A 9,867-nucleotide genomic window follows, 5' to 3' on the forward strand; every position below is an offset into this window, starting at 1 on the left:
AGAGAGTTACGTTTTGTTTCTCTCCCTTTCTCTCTCCCTTTCGCTCTCTCTCTTTTTCTTTTCTGTTCTTTTTCTCTCTCTCTTTCTCTCTCTCTCTTTCTCTCTCTTCGCCTCTCTTGTTCCCTTTTCTGATATGATGCTGTAGTTGATATGCTTGGAAGGCTGTTCTGTCAATCTGTTGGGTGTCACTATAACCAGAAAGGCGGCCTGCCCTGAGCTGTACTGTAGTTCTGAACTGTAGTTCTAGTGTGTGTGTGTGCGTGCATCTGTGTGTACGTGTATTCCAGAGGAGGCTGGTGGGAGGAGCTATAGGAGGACGGGCTCATCGTAATGGCCGGAATGGAATCAATTGAACGGTATCAAACACATCACACATATGGAAACCGCGCATGACTCCGTTCCGTCAATTCCTTACAATGAGCCCTTCCTCCTTTCTAACGGTTCCTCTCAGCAGCCTCCACTGGTGGAAGTGTGTGCGTGCGTGCGTGCGTTTATGTGTGTGTGTGTGTGTGTGTGTGTGTGTGTGTGTGTGTGTGTGTGTGTGTGTGTGTGTGTGTGTTCCGTGCGTGCGTGCGTGTATGAACACAGACACCATGACCCTGCTGAGTAGTGTGGATGGATGGATGCAGGGCATCTATATCCAGGTCACAGAGCATTTCCCCTCACCATGGGTTCACCAGAAGGGCATATCATGACTGCAGAAAACCCCATTGCATTCATATATCAGGATTGACACTGTAGGAGCCATTTTGGCCTTCTTATGTGCTCATTTAATGTGTTGTGTATATATTGTTGCTGTTCGAATACCTGAGCCATGAAGGTGAAACAAATGTATCCTAGAGCAAGGCACTTAACCCTAATTTGTTCCAGGAGCATCGTACTACTATGGCTGACCCTGTAAATAAACACATTTCACTGCACCTATCCGGTGTATGTGACAAGAAAACATATTTAGTATTTTTTGTATTGCCTGTCAAGGCAGGTTTTCACTTGTTTTGTACATTAGGGGCATTCTCACATGGGGTTATGGGTCACTGGTCACATGTATATAGGTGAGAAGATAGAGCATTATTTTAATCACGATGCTGTAAATGGCAGATCTGGGTTCAAATAATTTCAAATTCTTTAGCTGTGCTTCATTGAGCTTGCCTGTTGCAATGGAACCAATAGAAATCCCCCAAAGTGCAAACCCCACCCAGTTGGCAGTCCAGGCATGCTAAAATAAAACACTCAAAAACACAGCAAGGGTGAGGTGGAGAGGAGAGATTACCCCAAAGAGAGAGAGTCTGTCTCAGGGGGATTGACTTGATCCTGAGGGGTTGGGAGAGGAGCCAAGACCAACTACATACCTACTCAGCTGAGGCTAGTCTCCAGAAATAAGGGAATCAAAGGCTATGGTCTAGCAACTTTGTGTGTGGCTGTTTGTGTCTGTGTGTGTCTCCAGAGTATACAGACACTTCAGTCACCTAATTAGACACTTGATAATTTAGCGTGGCGGCTCTTCCTCTCTTCTCCTCCCAGGATTTGGGCATGCGAGTGTTTAGTTTGAGTGACACCTTTAAAATGATGTCTTATTGTACAAATTGACTAATTTCAGTTCTTGATTTAAAACTGCAATGACTCAAACTGGAATCGACTCTTATCAAATCATTACAGGAGCTGGAGTCTGATGTAACCCCCGTTCTGTGCCCCTCTAATTAAAATAAAAACTCTGAGGACTAAAAAAAACCTTTAAAATCAGTCAGATGACTGGGATCGGTAACTGAATGTAAATGTGAGGCCATGATGCAGGATTGTCCCTTTATGAGTCATCCTCACCTGACTGGGCCCTTGTGGTGTATCCCTTAGCCCCCTGCCCCTACCGGAGGGGTTACCTCAGAGAGAAGTGAGATTGTGGTGCGATGTGGCACGTAAGGGGGGCTTCTTTGGCATTTAGATCAGGAACAGTAGAGACATACTGTACTAACCTGCATGGTTCCATTGTCTTACGTCAGATCTCGTCACTCCTATGTGACGCTCGTCCTTCAACTGATTTGTCTTGTAGGACGCGGAACTCATCCTAAAATGTGTTGATTCCCAAGCGAGAATTTGCCATTCAAAAATTAAAACATAGTTCCTATTTTTTTATATATCCTCACTCTTGTATGACTCTATGAAATAGGCAGAATAGCTTGCTAAATTATTACACACTGTCACGTGTGCTCCCTCTCTGGCCTCTAGGTCACCAGGCTGCTCGTTATGGCGCACAGCTGTCACCATCGTTACGTGCACCTGCGCGTCATCAGACACACCTGGACTCACTTCCCTGATTACCTTCCCTATACAGTTGAAGTCGGAAGTTTACATACACCTTAGCCAAATACATTTAAACTATGTTTTTCACAATTCCTGACATTTAATCCTAGTGAAAATTCCTTGTCTTAGGTCAGTTAGGATCACCACTTTATTTTAAGAATGTGAAATGTCAGAATAATAGTAGAGAGAATTATTTATTTCAGCTTTAATTTCTTTCATCACATTCCCAGTGGGTCAGAAGTTTGCATACACTCAATTAGCATTTGGTAGCAATGTCTTTAAATTGTTTAACTTGGGTCAAACGTTTCGGGTAGCCTTCCACAAGCTTCCCACAATAAGTTGGGTGAATTTTGGCCCATTCCTCCTGACAGAGCTGGTGAAACTGAGTCAGGTTTGTAGGCCTCCTTGCTCGCACACACTTTTTCAGTTCTGCCCACAAATGTTCTATAGGATTGAGGTCAGGGCTTTGTGATGGCCACCCCATTACCTTGACTTTGTTGTCCTTAAGCCATTTTGCCACAACTTTGGAAGAATGCTTGGGGTCATTGTCCATTTGGAAGACCCATTTGCGACCAAGCTTTAAATTCCTGACTGATGTCTTGAGATGTTGCTTCAATATATCCACATAATTTTACTTCCTCATGATGCCATCTATTTTGTGCACCAGTCCCTCCTGCAGCAAAGCTCCCCCACGACATGATGCTTCCACCCCCATGCTTCACGGTTGGGATGGTGTTCTTCGGCTTGCAAGCATTACCCTTTTTCCTTCAAACATAACAATGGTCATCAGACCAGAGGACATTTCTCCAAAAAGTATCCAAAAAATCTTTGTCCCCATGTGCAGTTGCAAACCGTAGTCTGGCTTTTTTATGGCGGTTTTGGAGCAGTGGCTTCTTCCTTGCTGAGCGGCCTTTCAGGTTATGTCAATATATGACTCGTTTTACTGTGGATATAGATACTTTTGTATCTTTTGTTTCCTCCAGCATCTTCACAAGGTCCTTTGCTGTTGTTCTGGGATTGATTTGCACTTTTTGCACCAAAATACGTTCATCTCTAGGAGACAGAACGCGTCTCCTTCCTGAGCGGTATGATGTCTGCGTGGTCCCATGGTGTTTAAACTTGCGTACAATTGTTTGTACAGATGAACATGGTACCTTCAGGCGTTTGGAAATTGCTCCCAAGGATGAACCAGACTTGTAGAGGTCTCCAATTTTTTTTCTGAGGTCTTGGCTGATTTATTTTGATTTTCCCATGATGTCAAGCAAAGAGGCACTGAGTTTGAAGGTAGGCCTTGAAATATATCCACAGGTACACCTCCAATTGACTCAAATGATGTCAATTAGCCTATCAGAAGCTTCTAAATGATGCCATGACATAATTTTCAGACATTTTCCAAGCTGTTTAAAGGCACAGTCATCTTATTGTATGTAATCTTCTGACCCTCTGGAATTGAGATACAGTGAAATAATCTGTCTATAAACAATTGTTGGAAACATTATTTGTGTCATAGACAAAGTAGATGTCCTAACCGACTTGCCAAAACTATAGTTTGTTAATTAACAAGAAATTTGTGGAGTGGTTGAAAAGCGAGTTTTAAAGACTCCAACCTAAGTGTATGTAAACTTCTGACTTCAACTGTACATGTCACTCCCTTTGGTTCCTTCCCCAGGCGTTATTGTTTCTGTTCCAGTGTCATGTCTGTGCGTTGTTTGTGTTTCTTGTTTGGTATTTAGTTGCATTTATTTATTTAAACACTCACTCCCTAAACTTGCTTCCCGACTCTCAGCGCACTCGTTACAGAATTACACCTCACCTAAGGGAAGCATCAGGGAGCGTTTTTTTTTGTGTCAGGTGGAATGACGTCGGGTCCGGGAGCCGCAACAGGCTTTCATGCCTCAGCCAGATCACCAGGCTCCCCTGCCTCCGCCGGCTCGTCTGGCTTTCATGCCTTCGTCGGATCCCCAGGCTCCCCTGTGACCACCGGCTCGTCAGGCTCTCATGCCTCAGCTGGATCGCCAGGCTCCCCTGCCTCCGCCGGCTCGTCTGGCTTTCATGCCTTCGTCGGATCCCCAGGCTCCCCTGTGACCACCGGCTCGTCAGGCTCTCATGCCTCAGCTGGATCGCCAGGCTCCCCTGCCTCAGCCAGTCTGTTGGGTTCCCGCGTCCCAGCCGGCGACAGGTTCCCTCGCATCAGCAGGGGTGACTGGTCCGCTCCTGATCCCTGGGATCGTGCCTTGGGTTGGCGTCCTGCGGCTGGAGCCGAACGCGCCGTGGAGGGGTCCCGTCAGGTTTGCTCTCTCTCCGGCACTCTAGGTTGCCATGGTCCTGTGTCTCAGCCGGATTGACAGGTTTCCCACGCCTCTGCAGAGGTGTCCGGTCTGCTCCTGATCCCCGGGATCGTCATTTTGGTCGGCGTCCTGTGGCTGGACCCGCTCATTGGAGAGGGAGTACTGTCATGTGTGCTCCTACTTTGGCCTCTAGGTCACCAGGCTGCTCTTTTTGGCGCACACCTGTCACCATCGTTACGCGCACCTGCGCATCATCAGACTCACCTGGACTCACTTCCCTGATTACCTTCCCTATATATGTCACTCCCTTTGGTTCCTTCCCCAGGCGTTATTGTTTCTGTTCCAGTGTCATGTCTGTGCGTTGTTTGTGTTTCTTGTTTGGTATTTAGTTGCATTTATTTATTAAAACACTCACTCCCTGAACCTGCTTCCCGGCTCTCGGCGCACTTGTTACACACACGTCGTGACAGTGATTTAATACTTTGCAATTGAATTTGCAAAACATTTGAAACGAAGTGGTGGCTACCCACTGGGCACAAACTGATTGAATCAACGTTGTTTCCAAGTAATTTTTATGAAATTATGTGGAATAGACTTTGAATTAACGTCTGTGCCCAGCATTTTGTATTTGTATTTATGAGGGATCCCCATTAGCTGCTGCCAAGTCTAGCTGCTGTTCCATAAGGTGCATTTTTTTGTGATTCTAGTGCTTGCATCAGTTACCTGATGTGGAATAGTGTTCTATGTAGTCATGGCTCTATGTAGTACTGTGCGCCTCCCATAGTCTGTTCTGGACTTGTGAAGAGACCTCTGGTGGCATGTCTTGTGGGGTATGCATGGCCGAGCTGTGTGCTAGTAGTTTAAACAGACAGCTCAGGACATTCAGCTTGTCAACACTTCTTAAAAAACAAGTAGTGATGAAGTAAATTTCTCCTCCACTTTGAGCCATGAGAGATTGACATGCATATCATTAATGTTAGCTCCCTGTGTACTTTTAAGGGCCAGCCGTGCTGCCCTGTTCTGAGCCAATTGTAATTTTCCTAAGTCCCTCTTTGTGGCACCTGACCACAATACTGAACAGTAGTCCAGGTGCGACATAACTAGGGCCTGTAGACCTGCCTTGTTGATAGTGTTAAGATGGCAGAGCAGTGCTTTATTATAGACAGACTTCTCCCCATCTTAGCTACTGTTGTATCAATATGTTTTGACCATGACAGTTTACAATCCAGGGTTACTCCAAGCAGTTTAGTCATCTCAACTTGCTCAATTTCCACATTATTCGTTACAAGAGTTAGTTGAGGTTTAGGGTTTAGTGAATGATTTGTCCCAAATACAATGCTTTTAGTTCTGGAAATATTTAGGACTAACTTATTCCTTGCCACCCATTCTGAAACCAACTGCAGCTCTTTGTTAAGTGATGCAGTCATTTCAGTCGCTATAGTAGCTGAAGTGTATAGTGTTGAGTCATCCGCATACATAGACACACTGTGTAATGGCTGTCGTTAGAAGAAGGGGACCAAAGCTCAGTGTAGTAAGTGTTCATAATTATTTAATACTGAGAACACTAGAACAAAAATAACAACAACGAAAAGCCAACAGTTCTGTCAGGTAACAGATAACAAAACAGAAAACAACTACCCACAAACACAGGTGGGAAAAGGCTGCCTAAGTATGATTCCCAATCAGAGACAACGATAGACAGCTGTCTCTGATTTGGAACCATACTCGGCCAAAACAAAGAAATACAATACATAGAAAGCCCACCCCATATCACACCCTGACCTAACTAAACAGAGAAAAACGTCTCTCTCAGGTTAGGGCGTGACAGTACCCCCCTCCCCCCCAAAGGTGCGGACTCCCGGCCGCAAACCTGAACCTATAGGGGAGGGTCTGGGTGGGCATCTACCCTTGGTGGCGGCTCCGGTTCGGGGCGTAGCCCCCACTCCGACCGCTGATCCCTCCACTTTTGTATTGCCGGACTGTGGATTGTCGGAGGAGGAACCGGAATGTGGATCAGCGCCGGAGGCACTGCACTGCAGATCGCCGCTGGAGACTCCGGACTGCAGACCGCCGCTGGAGCCCATGGACTGCAGACCGCCGCTGAAGACTCCGGGCTGCGGACCGTCGCTGAAGACTCCGGGCTGCGGACCGTCGCTGAAGACTCCGGGCTGCGGACCGTCGCTGAAGACTCCGGGCTGCGGACCGTCGCTGAAGACTCCGGGCTGCGGACCGTCGCTGAAGACTCCGGGCTGCGGACCGTCGCTGGAGGTTCCGGACTGGGGAACGACGCTGGAGGTTCCGGACTGTGGGTTGTCTCAGGTGGTTCCGGACTGTGGACCATCTCAGGAGGCTCCGTGCCCTGGATCGTCACTACAGGTTCCGCGCCATGGATCATCACTGGAGGCGACCAAAGCGCAGCATGGTAAGTGTTCATAATTATTTAATACTGAGAACACTAGAACAAAAATAACAACAACGAAAAGCCAACAGTTCTGTCAGGTAACAAATAACAAAACAGAAAACAACTACCCACAAACACAGATGGGAAAAGGCTGCCTAAGTATGATTCCCAATCAGAGACAATGATAGACAGCTGCCTCTGATTAGGAACCATACTCGGCCAAAACAAAGAAATACAATACATAGAATGCCCACCCCATATCACACTCTGACCTAACTAAACAGAGAAAAATGGCTCTCTCAGGTCAGGGCGTGACACACTGGCTTTACTCAAAGCCAGTCACATGTCGTTAGTAAAGATTGAAAATAGTAAGGGGCCTAAACAGCTGCCCTGGGGAATTCCTGATTCCATTATGTTGGACAGGATTCCATTAAAGAACACCCTATGTGTTCTGTTAGACAGATAACTCTTTATCCACAGTATAGCAGGAGGTGTAAAGCCATAACACATACATTTTTTTCCAGCAGCAGGCTATGATCGATAATGTCAAAAGCCGCCCTGAAGTCTAACAAAAACAGCCCCCACAATCTTTTTATCATCAATTTCTCTCATTCAGTCATTTCTGTGAGTGCTGTGCTTGTTGAACATCCTTCCCAATAAACATGCTGAAAGTCTGTCAATTATTTGTTTACAGTAAAATAGCATAGCGGAATGGCTTTTGCTTCCCTTAAGGCCTGAGGATACACACTTTCTAGTAGCCTTAAATTGAAGATATGGCAGTGGCATATCGGAGTGGCAATATCATCCGCTATTATCCTCAAGAATTTTCCATCCAGGTCACTCCTACGCGATGCCAGTGGGTAGGTCCTGCTAAAATTATGTGAAACCACGTCGGTCGCCATGACTTGATCAGCTGCTTAGCCAACTTGTTGTAGCTTGCTTACGAACATAACTAGCTAGTTATACCTTTACTGACAAATAAACAGCTTGCTTAGTTTGCCCTGAAGTTGTAGACACTCTGTCCCAAAATGAAGAGGGACTGTTGTCAGAAAACAGTCCGTAGATCAGAATGTTTCTCCACAATTGCTACTAACGTTGGGGTCAGCTGAGCGCAGCAGCAGCTAAACTGACAGGAGGCTATGACTCGTGGCAGAACAGGCAGCGCTAGCTGCTTCTTCATAACTCATTCATTGTGGTAAAATAATGTTGCTAAATGTATCTAGCTTATGGAGGAAACATTTGGTGTTCAGCCTTGAGTGTGTGCACTAGGTTAGCTTCCTATTCCTTTCAGTGACTGGCTTAGAGCTATGTTAGCCAACTAATGGACAAATTTAAGCTAGCTTGTTGTCGTGCACATTGTTAAACTCCAGAAATACTGCTCCGTCAAGAATCAAACTTCTTAGCTAGATGTCAAATTTAGCAACTAAGACTTCTTGAGCAAAAAAACTTCACAATCAATTACAGATGTATTGTTTTAGGTTATACTCATTTTTACTATTTGAAGGTGTAATTGGGTTCATTAGACAATGTCACCTACATAATATTTTTTAATGTCATGGCAGCCCATTGTAGCCGGACTACTTTCGAGTTATCCCATTACCCTTTGCGAGATATGAGACAGATCGGAGCAGGCCCACCACACTATGCATATCCACTACATTATACTGTGCTGCTCAGGTAATGGCTCTTCAGTCTTCTGAGAGGTGCTATATGATGGGTCCCGTGTGGCTCAGTTGGTAGAGCGTGGTGTTTGCAACGCCAGGGTTGTGGGTTCGATTCCCACGGGGGACCAGTACGGAGAATTTTTTTTTTTATGAAATGTATGCATTCACTACTGTAAGTCGCTCTGGATAAGAGCGTCTGCTAAATGACTGAAATGTAAAAAAATTCTGAAGAACACGAGCAGAGTGTGAAACCATTCTGAGAGGGTTACAAGATCAGCTCTTTAAAGGAGGGCTCGGGGAGACTGTTAAAGTGCCTTATCTCTCTCCTCCTCATCTCTCCTACCTTTCTCTGGACTCAACTGTTCTCGCTCGTTTCCTCTCCTACCGACTCACCCCTTTCCTCCCGACATACCCTCCCTTCTTTTCCCTCTCCTCCCGACTCACCCTTTTCTCTCTCCTTTCCCCTTTCTCGTCCTCTCTCATACCCCCTCATCCTCCCCTTTCCACCCGACCCCACTCCTCCCCTTATCACCTTATACTAGGAACAGTACAATATTGCAAGGACCTTGCTGACATACAGTATGTCTATGCTTTGTGAGTTTATTCTAGCTGTACTCTCCGTGACCCCCCCATTAGCCGGTTGGAGAAATCAATAGGGATCAATAACACAACAGGACGCCAGTATATGAGGCCAGTCTAGGTCTGTACCTGTTTGTGAGTGATAATGAATGACAATGAAAACCTGTGAAGGAAAGGAAGACGAAAGCACCCTCCCCTCCTCTCTTCTTCCCCCTCTCCCCTCCCTTCTTCCTTCTCCCTGCTCCTCCCTTCCCTGTCCCCTTCAGCAGATGCAAATGTGGCATTTATACCGGTGAGATTGTGCTCTTACGCTTTTAAAGGAAGTGACATCTCCCTCTCTCCGCAGCAGCCTGTGCAGGCTTTTAAACCCTACTCCTTCATCATGTCTTACCATGGATTACACCAGGCCCTAGAGCACTGATCCCTGCTCTGCCCTCCACTTAATGGATCGCTTGCTTTAAAGCAGGGAAGGGAAGGGGACCTCTCTCTTTCACGCTCTCTCATACCCATCCCTCTTGCTTTAGCTTCTCCTTTAAAGCAGAAAACATGTATTACTTTTCCTCTGTGACGATGAATGAGCTCTCTCTCTCACTATGCTTTTGACTCTGGTGATAAAACGATATGCTCCTCACCTCACAAT

General features: G+C 46.0%; 1 non-coding gene across 1 annotated transcript; it reads left to right on the forward strand.

The window, feature by feature from the left end:
* Nucleotides 1-8,700: 8,700 nt before the first annotated feature.
* On the forward strand, nucleotides 8,701-8,776 carry trnaa-ugc (transfer RNA alanine (anticodon UGC)). Its single transcript has one exon. It is a non-coding gene; the product is annotated as a tRNA-Ala (tRNA).
* Nucleotides 8,777-9,867: the final 1,091 nt, after the last annotated feature.

Source organism: Salmo salar, chromosome ssa07 (assembly GCF_905237065.1).
Source record: "Salmo salar chromosome ssa07, Ssal_v3.1, whole genome shotgun sequence".
NCBI classification, from domain to species: Eukaryota; Metazoa; Chordata; class Actinopteri; order Salmoniformes; family Salmonidae; genus Salmo; species Salmo salar.